The sequence below is a fragment of the Phoca vitulina genome, unplaced genomic scaffold (assembly GCF_004348235.1).
Source record: "Phoca vitulina isolate PV1807 unplaced genomic scaffold, GSC_HSeal_1.0 scaffold9, whole genome shotgun sequence".
NCBI classification, from domain to species: Eukaryota; Metazoa; Chordata; class Mammalia; order Carnivora; family Phocidae; genus Phoca; species Phoca vitulina.
Window position 1 is genome coordinate 35,541,741 of NW_022589712.1, and position 16,543 is coordinate 35,558,283.

The 16,543-nt window shown below is 36.7% G+C and overlaps 1 protein-coding gene and 1 non-coding gene across 2 annotated transcripts in view; one reads left to right on the forward strand and one right to left on the reverse strand.

Moving 5' to 3' along the window:
• THEMIS (thymocyte selection associated) overlaps positions 1–16,543 on the forward strand; it is a 174,519-nt gene that overhangs the window by 107,446 nt on the left and 50,530 nt on the right. The window lies entirely within an intron of this gene.
• Positions 8,988–9,092, reverse strand: LOC116634790. The gene has a single exon (XR_004300032.1). It is a non-coding gene; the product is annotated as a U6 spliceosomal RNA (small nuclear RNA).

Below are 16,543 nucleotides of genomic sequence, written 5' to 3' on the forward strand. Positions count from 1 at the left end.
GCAGCAGAAATCAAGGAATCAGTCTCATTCACAATTGCAAAAAAACCAATAAGATACCTAGGAATAAACCTAACCAAAGAGGTGAAAGACCTGTACTCTGAAAACTATAAAACACTTACAAAAGAAATTGAAGACAACACACAAAAAAGGGGAAGACATTCTATGCTCATGGGTTGGAAGAACAAATATCGTTAAAATGTCTATACTACCCAAAGCAGTCTACACATTTAATGCAATCCCTATCAAAATACCAACAGCATTTTTCACAGAACTAGAACAAACATTTCTAAAATTTGTATGGAACCACAAATGACCCCAAATAACCGAAGCAATCTTGAAAAAGAAAAGCAAAACTGGTGCTATCACAATTCCGGACTTGAAGTTATATTATGAAGCTTTAATAGTCAGAACAGTGTGGTACTGGCGCAAAAGTAGACACACAGATCAATAGAACCGAATAGAAAACCCAGAAATAAACCCACAATTATATGGACAATTAATCTTCAACAAAGGAAAAATGAATAGACAATAACAAAAAGACAGTCTCTTCAACAAATGGTGTTGGAGAAACTGGTCAGCTACATGCAGAAGAATGAAACTAGACCACTTTCTTTTTTTTTTTTTTTTTTTAATTAATTTATTTGACAGAGAGAGAGATAGCGACAGCAGGAACACAAGCAGGGGGAGCGGGAGAGGGAGAAGCAGGCTTCCCACGGAGCAGGGAGCCCGATGCGGGGCTCGATCCCAGGACCCTGGGATCATGACCTGAGCCGAAGGCAGACGCTTAACCCTGAGCCACCCAGGCGCCCCTAGACCACTTTCTTACACCATACACAAAAATAAACTTAATATGGATTAAAGACCTAAAAGTGAGACCTGAAACCATAAAAATCCTAAAAGAGAGCCAGGCAGTAATGCCTCTTGACATCAGCTGTAGCAACATTTTTCTAGAATGTCTCCTGAGGCAAGGGAAATAGAAGCAAAAATAAACTATTTGGACCACATCAAAATAAAAAGTTTCTGCACAGCAAAGGAAACAATCAACAAAACTGAAAGGCAACCTCCTGAACGGGAGAAGATTTTGCAAATAACATATCCAATAAAGGGTTAGTATCCAAAGTCCTCATATTATTTGAATACTATGCAGTAAATGGCATAGTTGAACACTCCCTCCTTTTGTTTTATGGAACATCATGCCCTTCTGGTTTTCTTGTACTGTAGTTAGTGGTTGAATTTCCTCCTGGATTTTTGACTGGCTCTCCCTCTTGTGGTCTCCCTTAACTATAAGTATCTGAATGCTTTAGAGCTTAATCCTTAGTATCTTCTCTATCCAGGCTCGCTTTTTAAGTCTCCATCCCTACTCACAAATTCCTTATTTTATACCTATAAAACGGCTCTCAAAATTAGTCAAATGTATGGATTTATTAAGAAAAGCAACTGGAAATGAACTTATATTTTTCCTTTAAAATCTACTTTAATGCTTAGATGTCATCTTCTAAAAAAGTTCAGTCTTTGAGAGATAGTAGCCTGTGACATTGTGTCTGGTCTGTTGAAGTTATCAGAGGTCAGAGAAGTGACCAGGTGAAGACAGACACTTCTTTCTGATGTTTTGTAAATGTAGGTTTATGATGCTTAGGATTTTTTTTTTTTTTAACTGCTCCAGTGATGGCAAAAAGCAGGAAAGTACCTTAAACTTTCTAAGAGATGTTCGAATTTTAGGGAAGGCCTAAGGCCATTCCTGGCATCAGCAGAAAACTTTTTAGTAACAATTCAAGTTTCACTGAAATAAACTTCAGGAGCTGGACCTCAAACAAGAACTAGGACCAGTAATTTTGGAATTCCACACCAAGTAGGTGATAACACAAGGTCGAGAAAGACTGTCAAGCCTTTTCTTCATCAAGGGAGAGATGAGCCTACTAAAGAGAAGAGGACTGTTAAGGATCAATATGTAAAGAGTTCAGAATAATGGACACATCATTAATAAGCCAAGAAAAAATCGGAGTATATTACTGCTACATAGAGGAAAACTAGAAGTATATAATTGCAATAAAAGATTGAAGATAAAGATTTAAAATCTATTTTTTGCATTTCTTTAGATATTACTATAATTGTATATTGTATGTAAAATGCTCTTAAATTATTTATACCTATAATTATTTTAAAATGTTAAGATAATGATTATTACTGTAATTGTTTACACTTATTTTAGCTCCATAGATGTAAAGCCTTAATTGCATGCCATTTGCTGTGATAAGCACTGGAGACACATTAAGAGAATGAAACACAGTACCTAAGCTCAGGAGACTTTCTGTCTAATGGATTAGACATAGGAAGATAATTTCAGTATGAAAACTGGAGAGAAGAATGCTATTAGTTGGAGAGTGCACAGATCTGGGGGACAATTTATTATGATCTATCAAAAATTGGGATTGAGCTCAGAAAAGGATATTTAGATGTCCAGGTTGAAGTGAGTGAGTTTAAACAAGTAGAATTAGTTAGATGTACAGCGGTATTTACTGTGATCCAGCCAGAAGGAGCGTCAGGTGTTGGTGATAGTGTGTAGACATAACTCTATCAGGATCCTGGAGAGGTTTATAATGGCCATAGTGTAGAGCAATATTATGAGGGTGGAAGAGCAAATAAGACCAGATCAGTTAAGGTGTGTCATTACCAAGCTTCTTATCTCAGGCTCATAAGTAGTTTGGTGCACTTCTTAATCATTCTGTTCCAGATGAGGAATGCAGCTCCCTCAATATCAACTTCTTAGGTTCTCTGCCACACTGTGCTCTCCCAGTGTTCAGGGCTCAGTTTTTGAGTTACTAGATCTCTCCTTTGCCTGGTTCAGGCATCAGGTGATTGCATGACTATAGACTTGTCTCTCCTTGGCTAATTTCCTAAAGATTGTTAACTATGTTCTTGGGGACTCCATCCATCATCCCTTATCTTTCATCTTTTTAGTCATTTCTTCCTTTTTATTTTGCTAAGAGGTACTGTTTTGTGTTTTTTGTGTGGTTTTTTTTCCTGTACTTCCACTCCTTTTTTGACAATAGACCCTAGTGCCCCATTAAGCCCACAGCTAAAACATTAGCACCTGAAACAAGCTAGGTCCCATTTTTACCTCACCCTCCTAAAAGAAATACTGCATTTTATTCTTCTAGCACAGAAGAGAATGAAGACCAACAAAATCAGTTGTATTCCACATTAAAAAAAAAAAAAAAAAGACTAGTCCTTCCTTAAACTGGTCTATTTTTTAGGGAAATTCTATAGAGATAGAGGAAAAATGGAGGGTATTTTAGAGTTCCCAGTAGGAAAATAATAATAAAATTTCTGTTTTAGATACAAAATGTCTAGAAAAGGCAAGTTTATAGAGACAGAAAACAGAGAAGTGGTTGCCTAGAGTGGTGGTTGTCTAGAGTGGTGCGTAGGAGCAGAGATGAACTGCAAACAGGTGTGAAGGAACTTTCTGGATGATGAAAAAGTTCTATACCTGGATGGTTGCCCAGCCCTTTAAATTTCTTAAATTCATTGAATTGTACACTTACAATGGTGAAAACATCAATTTTCCTTAATAAATCTATTAAAATGTCCATTTTGGAAAATCTAATTACAGAGCAGATAATCAGTTCAAATAGAAGCAGAAAGAACAGTTAGAAAGCCAAAGTACCAATATCAGAGAGAGAGAGATGACTGCCTCTGTGACTGGAAGACAGATATTCAAGAGGTTTTTAGGAGATGGTGTTTGTACGGTATGTGGTTGATAAAGTGTAGGGAATAAGAAAGGCAGAAAACAAGGAAAATATCCAGATTTCTGACATAAGCATCATCATGGCTGATGGTGAAACTCATTAAATAAGGAGCTCAAGACACAGATAGAAGGGTGGTTTTGCAGGGGCAAGATAAGAATTTAGTTTAAAGTATGCTCAGTTTAAAATGTCTGTGAGCAGTCTGAGCTGAGATGTCTAGTATAAAGTTAACGATGGTCTATAGTTGAGGAAAGAATTCCAGGCTGAATCTGGTGATTCAAGTGTCAGCAAATATAAATGGTTAATGAAGTTCTCTGAGAGGATGAGATGAAGCTGGAGAGTGTGTAGCTCATGAGGGAAAAAAAAAAAGATGTACTTCTATGAGGAAATCCAAAATATAAGGGATAAAAGAAGTCATTTAATTATAGAAAATTAACACCATATGTCTGTTTTGGGGTGAGTGTAACTTTCCCTTATCCCTCAAAGTAGAGGGAAACCAGATAATAGCAATAAAAGAACAGCTATATCATCTTAAAATTAATCATATTAATCTTCCTTCTGTGTTTCTTATCTCTACGAAGGCCACCAGCATATACTGAGTAGCCTAAAGCAGACATCTAGGAACAGTCCTTCCTATTTTTTCCTCTTCCCATGTATCAGTCATCAAATCCTATGGATTCTACTTCTTTAACATTTTTAAATTTATACCTCTCTACTTCAGGTCTTCATCATTTCTCTTCTGGATTACTGAGACCATCTCCTAACTAGTCTTTTTATGTTTGGTCATATTATATTGAAATTTATTATCCACATCACTGATATAGTTAACATTATAAAAGAAAAATCTTACTGTGTGATTCTCTTGCTAAAAATTCTTTGTGTCTTTCCTTTAAATTTTTTATCATCTGTCCCTTATTTGTTTCTCAAGCAATACTTCTCTCCATACCATACCTTACATCTATACTTCACCATAGTGAATTTACAGTTTGCAAAAGACTGTGTTCTCTCCTGAGTTCCCAATCTTTCCAAATGGAATTTTGTAATTTTTGTTTGTTTTGAACAACCATTTATTGGGGACTTACTAAATTCTAAATAAGTAAATAATTCTCATTAAATCCTTTCAGTGTCTGTATAAATGTTATTATCATTCTCAATTTATAGACAAGAAAACTGAGGCAAGAGAATAATTGCCCATAGAAAGAGAGTTATCAGTAAGTGTTAGAGCTAGAATTCTAAACCAACCTTTATTCTTCATCTAAGTTACTCTCTGTTGTTACCTGTTCTAAGGAAATTTCCGTGGCACTCTACCTCCCATCCGCTAATTCACAGGTCTGTGTTTGGTACTCCTAATTTGGGTTTCCATAACAGGCCTTATGAACTGTTATCATAGTATTTACCATAAAATGTTAGAATGACTCTCTTACTTATTTGTCATACTCATTAGATACTGTGCTTCTTTAGGCCTAGGGATACATATGTAAAAATAAAATAAAATAAAATAAATAAATAAATAAATAAATAACGCAGAGAGTTAATTAATTAATTATTTATATATTTATTTATTTGTGCTTGCTTTCTTGGTGTTTTAGTAAAGCTTCTGGTTCAGAACAGTCACTCAATAAATATTTCTGGGAGGGAGGGAAGAAAGAAAGAAGGGAAGAGGGAAGAAAGTATTTATTGGGGGAAGGGGCAGAAGAAGAGGGAGAGGGAGAATCTTAAGCAGACTCTGAGCTGAGCACAGAGCCCAGTGCGGGGCTTGATCTCACGACTCTGAGATCATGACCTGAGCTGAAATCAAGAGTCAGGTGCTTAACCAACTGAACCACCCAGGCGCCCCTAGTTCTAATTTTTTTAGAATTTGATTTCATGTATATACTTAATATATATATACATATATGCACACATACATAGATAGTGTGTATGTATGTGTGCATATATGTGTGCATGTGTGTGTGTGTACCTATTATAATATGTATTATACACTATTGAGCTCCCATCTGACTTTTATTATGAAGGTAATTCCAAAATATCTTAATCCCATTTGTTAAGTAATTCTTCCCAATTTTTTGGATGTTTTCTTTAACATATAATAAATTTCTTCATATATAAGTCTGTTTCTGGGTTATTCATTCTTTTTCAGTGATCTTTTATTTTATTTTTGAATCAGGATTACATTTTAAAAATAGGATCCATTATTATGTGTTTGTATATAGATATACTTTTTAAATGGTTTTAAGAGTAAGGCATGTTATTTTAGGAAATAGAGAAAAACCAAAGAAAATAAATCACCAGTAATCTTATTTTATTAATAGATTTTCTATAAATATTATATTTCCATAATTCATTAACATATAGACTCAGGCACACATGCATGGATGATTCTGTATTTGTATCTGTGATAAAGTGACATATGGACATACATGTATATGTATACATGTGTGTGGTCTAACAGATTGTTACATTTGACTCTTTGCCCTGAAATTATTCCAGAGGCTCAAAACCTCAGAACTGAAGGTGAGCCCATGAACCTCCACATTTTAAAGTGAGTTGCTAGACTATCTATGCAGGACTTGAAAGGTGAAGGTCATACAGTCAGTGCCAACAGCATTAGCCAGTCTTGCATCTTGGAAGCCAGGAGCAAATGTTCTGTAGGTGCTAGGGCATTTCTCCTCACCATAAGTCAAGAAAGAGAAAGGTTAAGAAGTTAGCAAGTTGAGGGAGGATTTGTTTTGCAGAGAGTTAATCATACACTGTGGAGATTTTATCCCCAACATTATGGGTAAAGAAAGTTGAGTTTTTCTTTCTCATCTCAAGTTATGTGATGGGGTCTTCAAGTGATCCACTCGAAGGCCTTGTCATTGGGGTGTGGGAATTTGAGAAAAATAAGAACTGACATTTGACCCATATCTATGAAGTCTAAAGGTAAGAGGCCATAACTGGAGATTTCCCCCTTCCGAGGTAAGTGATATTGAGAGTAAACTGCACCTCCATCAATGGCAGAGCAAGTGGGTTCTCTGGAAACAAGATGTGAACTGGAGAGAGGGGAAGGGACCTTAAACACTAGATGTATTTCCTGAAGTCCAGGACCTGAGGGTGATAGTTTTAAGTGGCTAGCCTTGGGCAAAGATCTTACAGTGTGGTTCCCAATTCGGATGGTTTCCAAGTAATCTGCTGAAGTATCCCAGGAATGGATGGGGTCAGTTTTTAACATTTGCCATGCCCAATTTACAGAGATAGGAGCAACCCAAGGCTGTATTTCTCCTTATTTTCTCCTTATTTTTCTTTTCTCCTTAGACCCTATGCTGGAGAAATAAAAAAAGAAATTAGTGAGTAGAGGAAGAAGATAGAAAGAGCTAATAATTAAGTCAACCATAATTTCTTCTTTATTTGTAGATTTGGAAGCCTCAAGGGAGATTAAGCTACTACAGGAAGATGCTTTAAATTAGAGAAGTTCTTTGAGCTTTGCTTATTATATTAACTGGACTGGATCTAAGTGGCTAATACATAAATGTGGATTTTTATAAACTACTTGTTCCTTAAAAGCTATGGGATTGCCTTAAAATTTTATGCAGAGTTAGAACAACCACCCGTTTACAGACACTTGAAGGGATATAAAAGAATAAGAATGAAGTTGGTTCCTTCTTATATCCTATCAAGTCCCATTTGCTCAATAAATTGCTTATATAAGTATGTGTGTTTGTACACCCATGTGTGCATATCTCCATATATGAGTATGTAAGTGTGGGTATGTGCAATGCAGTTATTTCCAGACATTCTTTTGGATGTCAAGTTTTTTTTAATGTCCAAATAAAATCAAGTAAGCCCTAATTTCTTATAATTTTTGGCATTCCAGTGCCCTCCTTCTTTATTTTCCAAAATTTATGTGGGAGATTTATATATTCTCCTTTGGTCTCCTTTGTTCTCTTTTTCTTCATTCTTTTCTGGATTTTATTATTTTATTTTATATTTTTGATATACAGAAAGCTATACATAATTAATATACATAACTGGTGAGTTTAGTAATAACTAATACACCCATGAAACCATCAAAATAGTCTATGCCATAAAACTGTCCATCACCTCCAAAAGTTTCCCACCATCCTCTTCATTATTGCTTTTCACTCTTACTTCATGTTTTTTTTTTTTTTTTTTTTTGTCTCAGTACTGTGTTCCAACCTGCATCAGATTGCTCTGGTCTTAAGTGCCCCAAACTATGAATTCAATTTATTCTCTTTGATTTTTCAGGGAGCCACTAACAATGCACTTATGGGTAAAAATGAATCTGCTGAAGATCTGGTAACTAGGAACAGAAAGTGAAGTTCTAAACCCTAATATGATTAATCCTTGACCCTTAACCCTCTCCAGGCTTTCATCTCATAGAATTAGTGCCTTTCCTTCTAGGATCACCTCATATTGGTTGTTTACTTTTAAATAACATCAGCATTATTATTATTAATGCATTAACAATGCTCATCTCGTAATTTAGTTATGTAATCTTAAACTTGGAGAGCTTGACTTGCCTTATAATCAGACCCACTTATAATTATTCTGAATCTGTGTTTATTTTCATATTTAACTCCTTAATCCATGAGGAATTTATTTTGTATATTATGTGTTGTATGAAAAAACTTTTTTTTTAAACAGATGGTTAAACCGTTTTCCCAGTTCGATATATTTACTAAATATTCTTTACCCGTCTGTTCTGAAGGCAGTTTCTCATTTTTTTTATTCTGTTTCTTTGATTTACCTGGCTTTTCTTAAATCAGTAACTCACAAATAGTATTTTCTAATATGTTATAATATTGGTATACATTTTTTTCTTCTTGTTATTAATTGTTTAGATTCTCAGCTCCTCATTCTTTCAAATGAACTTTTAAGCCACTTCATTAATTTCTATAAAAACATCTTGGGGGGATTTTTTTTTAAAATTTTTTTTAGATTTTATTTATTTGAGAGAGAGAGACAGAGATACTGAGATAGAGAGCACAAGTTGGGAGGAGAGGGAGAAGCAGGCTCCCCACAGAGCAGGGAGCCCGATGCGGGACTCGATCCCAGGACCCTGGGATCGTGACCTGAACCGAAGGCAGATGCTTAACCGACTGAGCCACCCAGGCGCCCTCTTGGGGGGATTTTGATTGGAATTTATGAATTTTTATTTTACCATCTTGGGAAATGGTTTGATATTCCATTTAGTCAAATCTTATAATTAAAGTCCTGTATATCTTTATAACAAAATTTTTTAAAAAAAATATGGAATGCTTCACGAATTTGCATGTCATCCTTGCAGGGGGCCATGCTCACCTCTCTGTATCGTTCCAGTTTTAGTATATGTGCTGCTGAAGTGAGCACTGTCTTTATAACAATCTTTGATGTACTTCTGACATTTCTTCAAATTGCCATTTCTTCAGGGCACCTGGGTGGCTCAGTTGGTTAAGCGACTGCCTTCGGCTCAGGTCATGATCCTGGAGTCCCGGGATCGAGTCCCGCATCGGGCTCCCTGCTGAACAGGGAGCCTGCTTCTCCCTCTGACCCTCCCCCCTCTCATGCTCTATCTCATTCTCTCTCTCAAATAAATAAATAAAATCTTTTAAAAAAAAAAATTGCCATTTCTTCATATTAGACCTCTTCCTTCAGAATTAGGAACACTCAGTTGTGTGGTACTCTCTCCAGTGTAAAACTTCTGTATTTTCCTTTGAGTAAAACCAGAGATTATGGCTTTTAACGTGGGGATCATCTGCTTTTAGTCAAGTCTGTCATTCAGCAGATATTTCTTGATTATTATATTTTAGGTACTGTTTTAGATGCTGCATATACATCAATAACAAAGGGGTAAATGACTTGATACTCTATGTAATGTTACATTCTAGTGGGAGTAAAGAATATAGAATGGCAGTTCATGATAAGTGCTATGTAAAAAAGAATAGAGCAAGATAAGTAGGATTAAGAGTGCAAGGCGAATAGAGTAATTTTAAATAGGGTGGTCATGGTACGCCTTACTGGGAACAAGACACTTGTCCAAAGACTTCAATGGATAAGATGAGCTATGCAGACAGAGGATGGGGTAAGTGCTCCTGGCAGAAGAAAGAGATGGTACAACCCTGAGGCCTAATGTACTCAAAAATCAGCTGGAAGGCCAGGATGGCTGGAATATAGTGAAGAAGGAGACAAAAGGGGATGAGTTCAGACTAAATGGGGGAGGTAAATTGCATAGGTCTTTGTAGGTCATTATAGTAATTTTGGTTTAACTTTTTATGAGACAAGAAATGATTGGAGGATTGGGTTGGGGAATGACAATTATATTTTCAAGGATTCATTCTGATTTATGTGCTGCTGTTAATAGGGGAGCAAGGATGGAAACAGGGAAACCAACTAGGGGGACATTGCTATACATGATGCTGCCCTGGGCCAACAGGGTAGCAATGGGGGTAACAAAAAATGGTTAGTTGTAGATGTATATTAGAGTGCAAAGCAAAAGGTTTTTCTTTCTGGGTTGCATTTTTCTCCTTCTACTTTCAGTAAAGAATCTTCATTTTATAACTCTCTGCTGCTGACCTTTTAAATTTAGCTTATTCCTACCTAGATTCTCTTATTAATACAAGTTTCTTCTCTTGGACTTTATATAGGTACAATTCTCTTTTGAAAATATTGAAAATTTAGGGCACCTGGGTGGCTCAGATAGTTAAGCATCTGCCTTCGGCTCAAGTCATGATCCCAGGGTCCTGGGATCGAGTCCTACATCGGGCTCCCTGCTCAGCAGGGAGCCTGCTTCTCCCTCTGCCTCTCTCTCTCTGTCTCTTATGAATAAATAAATAAAATCTTTAAAAAAATATATTGAAAATTTAATTTTAGATAGCTGTGATGGAAAAAAATTACTGTCTGGAAATCAGGAGAATGTGATTCTTATCCTGGCTGTGTTACTAGTTCACCATGTAATATGGGATAATCTTAGCATTCTTGACTATAAAAGGTTAGAGTAAATGATCAGTATTATTTTTTTGAGCTTAAATATTCTACCAATCTATGATTCTGTATCTGTATTCTGGTCAGTAAAGAGTTAAAAGTAACTGAAAAATCTTGATTTGGGATCCTTGAAATATCAACAGATTGCTTTGCTGAAGAATTCTTAAGAGAAGAAATAGGAAGTCCAAAAATGAGCTTATAGTATTTCGGGGTGACGGTGGTCATCCTTGACATTGCTGGTAAGTTTCTCTTTTTGGCAGCTGAAGAGGGGCCTTTTTCAGTAATGCTTGATTTCATGGGGCCTGCTTTGTCTTTATAATCCTACATTTAGTGGGAACTTAGTTCCCATTTTCTCTCTCTTTTTTTTACCTCCCATGAGAGGATTTTCCCAGGACTGCCTCTTTTTAGAATTACCCTTCCCTATTTCAGTCCTGCATTTCTAAAACCTGATTTGTTGTGGTTGTATCACCATGTTATATACGTACAAGGCAATATTTCCATGCACCTTTTTACCTGTTTCATCCTATCGTTTCCCTGTATTTGACACTCTTCTTGAGATTCCTTTCCAGGGCTACCAGGTCCATCCCCATGTTGCATCCACTGGGACATAGTCTTCATGTGTACCTTGTTCTCTCTTCTCTCTTAGATCACACAGTACATCTGATTCTGTGCCCTGGTGCTGCTTATTCTGCCCTGAAGCTAGCTCAGTCTGTTTTGAAACACATATAACAATATTGTTTCCCCCATCTCAAGAGCGTTGCATTTGCGACTCTATTTTAGACACCGGGAGACTAGAATTAAGATACTAAGAGACTATGAAATGAAAGGCAGAAATAGCTTGTTCTTGCAAATGGAAAGAAATTCACCCCCATTTTGCTAAAAGCACTAGATCTTTCTAATCAAACATTTGACATCATGACCAGGCTGGAGAAAGAGTGTACCTATTCAGTTATAATTGGTTCTGCTCAGAGAAGTGAATTTCTCATTGTCTGTGCAGCTACAGGAAATATGGTTAATAAAAGCACATGTCAGTCTGACTGAAGCTGTTCTGTAAAGCCTTGCCAGGCCACTCTGCAAAACTGGTATTTCCTATTATGAAAACTAAATCTCAAATCATAGTTAAAAGGTAATCAGTCTTCAGGAGAGTGGTCTGTAGAGGTAAGCAGTAATTCAGATTTGATTGGCAACATAGGCTTTTCAGGGAATAGTTCAAAATGAGAAGCATTTGGAGGAAGCCAGAAACACAATCCAAAATGATGATTCTCAGAATTTTCTAACATTGGGTTGTTGGTAGATATATGCACATTTTTTAAGTTGTACTTTCCTAGGAACTATGATGATAGTAAACGGTGGCTTTGCGTACTTCATCTCCTTTAGCTCCTGTAACACAACTTTGTGATACAGGTATCATTGTCACCACTTCATAGCTGAAGAGACTTGCCCAAAGTTCCTAGATTGTAGTCAGTGTCAGGGTGGGCCTTTCTCCTGCCAGCAGAGCCCAGGCATTCCTTACGGTCTCATGATGCCTCCTGGAAGGGTGGTATATGATTGTCTCTAGCAACTTTTCTGTGCTATTGCTCCTTGCTTTATACCTGTGTTTATTGTTTCCATCATTGACAAAGCAGAGCAATAGCACTTTCATCATAAGGTGGTTGTAAAGACAAAATCCAAAGAAATAACACATCTCTTAAAAAAGAAAAAAAAAGGGGCACCTGGGTGGCTCAGTTGTTAAGCGTCTGCCTTCGGCTCAGGTCATGATCCCGGGGTCCTGGGATCGAGCCCCGCATCTGGCTCCCTGATCAGCGGGAAGCCTGTTTCTCCCTCCCCCACTCCCCCAGCTTGTATTCCCTCTCTCGCTGTGTCTCTCTCTGTCAAATAAATAAATAAAAATCTTAAAAAAAAATAAAAAAAGAAAGAAAGAAAGAAAGAAAAAGCCCTATCCGAAGGGAATTAATGTGACCTCACCTAAAAGCTCAATTTTGTATGCAAATTTCATGATTTGAAATAAAATCACTTCCTCTAGTTGAAAGGCATTGTGATTAGATACATTAGTAGCCTAAGTTTAGAAGCATGCACATTTTTCTTTTCATACAAAAATGGTGTTGCTGACACACTGTTGTGAGAGACAGGTGTTGTATGCCATTTTCTAGTTGGATCTGCACCGAATCTGTAGTTCTTTGTGCTAACCAGGTAAACAAAGACTGTACTATGTATGCCAATATACCTGTATTGTATATAGGCATCACTACCAACTTTTTGTTTGAACTTTATAAAATTAGTGTTGCCCTACTTCTGCTTTGTCTTCCTCTGAGATAGAGCAGAACTAAGTCTCTAGATAGTCTTAACCTCACTCAGGAGAATTTTCCAGTTTGGCAAGTAATCAAGCAATCTTCACTACATTGGAATTCCTTAGGATTTCATTTTTTTTCTTTTGCCACTTTGCTAATATTAATATTGATGTACACAGCTTATCTCCTTTGTTAGACCTGGGATAGTCTGTACTTCAGATCCCATGTCTTGTATGAGTTTGTGACTGTCCTCAAAAGATGCTTAAGAAGTCTCTGTCTGGGGCCGAACAAGAGAACACATTTTCATGACACTTAAAATATCTCCCAGGGGAAACCATTTGGATTACATACAGAATTTATTCAATGCAAAGCTAAATAACTCTAGGACTTATTTCTAGGCTACATGCCAATCATACTGAATTTATCAAATTATCCATCAATTAGTTGGAATATGTAGATAAAACAAACAAAAAACAGCTGTTCCTCAAGATGGGCAGACCATGAAAGTTATTCTAGGCCATTGAAAGGACTCTGATTTTTTTCTATGACTGAGATAGGGAGCCATCAAAAGGGGAGAGCAGAGATGTGGCATGATATGATTTATGCTTTAAAAGAATCACTATGGGGGCATCTGGGTGGGTCAGTTGGTTAAGCGTCTGCCTTCAGCTCAGGTCATGATCTTAGAATCCTGGGATGGAGCCCCTTGTCAGGCTCCCTGCTCAGTGAGGAGTCTGCTTCTCCCTCTGCCGCTCCCCCTGTGCATGCTCTCTCTCTCTCTCTCAAATAAATAAATAAAATCTTTTAAAAAAATCACGATGGCTGTGAGAGGGTCCTAAATGATTAACATTAGTAATGCTCAGGACACTGAAGTTTTGTTTCTAAAGTGTGATCTAGATATTAGGGCCATTTTGTTTTGATTTTGAAATTTATTTGAAAATATCTTTGCTATATCAAAGTAAATAAAGTCAGCTTTATTTTTCTAATGTTTTGCCATATTCTGGGCAAGTGGGCAGAAGGTAACGAGGATTAAGTAAAGTAACCTGGTCTGAACAGAATTTGTGAGATATAAAAATTTATTGCCTATTCAGTGATAACAAGGGAGAATCTCTGAAGCAGATTGTTTTTGTTGTGTGTTTTCAAGAAAAGATTTAGGGATAAAAATGTAAAAAACAACACCCTTATTTTCAAATAAGAACTACAATCTGAAAATGTTTTAGTACCAAGTTACTGCCTGTAAGTGATTACCCTAAAAGTTTAGGTAGTTTAGAGTAAGACAATTATTATGAATACCATTGATTTCCTTAATCAAAATGTCAATAATGGTGAAGAAAGCATTTTAGTTTTTTTCCCATTTACATTATCTGCCCTACTTTTCATTATTCAGTAATAGAAAGTTGTAAAATAAATCAGTAAAGGTCACTGGACTATTTAGCTTCAGTCCCTAGATCTGATTATTGGAAGGCAGTTCTCTGTGAATGCTTTCATGTTTCCTCATGGTCTAAACGTTCAGAGGAATGACCACTGGCAAATTTGGTTAAAGGATGACTGAATAGGAAGCATGTTCTGGAAGATAGTTATATTCCTTCAGAGAGATTCAGAGACTCCTCTCTCCTATAATATTTGCTTATATCCCAGAATAAAAGCCTCTCCCTCTCCAAAGGGCAGGATGGGACAGTGTGCCAGTCAAGCTTGGAGTGTCATACTTTTGTGACTCTGTGGTACAGTCCTTCTGTTTGTGCAAAATCCTCATTTCCCCCCAAATAATTAGCCAATGATATCAATGCCATTTATTCAGAATGATTTTAGTAGTGAGGCCTTTTATAGCCTCACCAGTGCTAAGATGCTCTGTGATAATAAACTGTGTTCTGATCTAGAAACTTTGTGTTTCCTGTCAGGATATCTATCTATCATCTATCTATCTATCTATCTATATCTATCTATTTGTCTATCTGTCTGTCTATCTATCATCATCTATCCTTCATCTGCCCATCTACCTGACACCGTGGCAGGCTGACTTCTTATCTTATGAGCATTTTCTCAGACCCTTAAATTTCAGACTGAACACTGATCTCTTCGCTTTATGAGGCTCATGCCATGTTGATGTTTGTACTGATGAGGAATGAGACTCATTTTGTGTTAGTTGTCAAGATATTCTGTATGTCATTTGTTCTCTATGATACATTCAAAAAAGAGATACCAGAAATACTGTGTGTATAAATACGCAGTTCTTCACACACACATATTTGCAGGACTGTTGAGATGGTTAGGGAAAAGCATTTCCTTGGCAGTGGTGATAGGTTTGAATTTCACTGAAACATACTATTAAGGATGATGTCATACAAAACACGTGGTGACTGCAGCAGAGTGTCATGGTGGCACACACCATGGACTGGTGTTTTCTGGGGCTTTTATCTGCACGAGTAGATATGCAAGGTTTTTGCTTTCTGGCTAAAGGAAGAAGGTGTGGTACGGGGGGTGGTGTATATATGCAAGGGTGCTGGAGAGAGAGTAAATAATACAAGAAGGTTGGGGGGATTTAGAATATGGAGACTTAACCTGATATATAGTGATTGCCACAACTAGTATCACAGCTTTAGGAAGAGGCAATGTTAAATAATTATTGCTGATCAGTTTCAATAAATGTCTAGTGATAGGGCCATTCCCAGACTGGGTGGAGTCGGTATAGAAGGAGCTTTTCCAGGGACCTCCCAGATTGGTTTAACAGTGACAGTGATCTGAGAATGAGGCTTTTTAAAAATTTGTTTTGTCATGGTAGGAACATTTAACAAGAGATCTACTCTCTTAACAAATTAAATGTATAATACAGTATTATTGAATATAGGTACAATGTTGGATGGCAGATCCCTAGAACTTATTCATCTTCCTTAACTGAAACTTCATATCCATTGATTAATAATTTCATTTTACCCTCCTCCCAGCCTCTGGCAACCATGATTCCACTCTTTGATTCTATGAATTTGAGTATTTTAGGTACTGCATATAAGTAGAATCATATAGTATTTGTCTTTTTATGACTGGCTTATTTCATTTAGTATCATGTACTCAAGATTCAACTATGTTTTTGCGTATTGAAGAATTTTCTTCTCTTTTAAAAGGCTGAACAGTATTCCACGGTATCCATATACTACATTTTCTTTGTCCATTCATCTAATAATGGATATTCAGCTTGTTTTCATGTCTTGGCTGTTGTGAATAGTGCTGCATATGGATATGAGAATGCATTTATCTCTTTGAGATCTTGATTTCAATTCTTTTGGACAAGTATCTAGACTTGGGTTTGCTGGATCATATAGTAGTTATGTTTTTAATTGTTTGAGGAATTTCTGTCCTGTTCTCTAAGGTGCTCCAAACCCAGTGTGCCCCTTTGGTGATTGTAAGTCTGCTGGGTTTTGAGGCTACTACTGAGCTGGGGGGTAGGAATGGGATGAAAGCAAGTCAAGCTACCACAAAGCTCATTATTCCCATCAAGATTAAGTCATTTTTTGAATAAAAGATTCTTGGGTTGTTGAAAATACTGAGTTAATTTTAGAG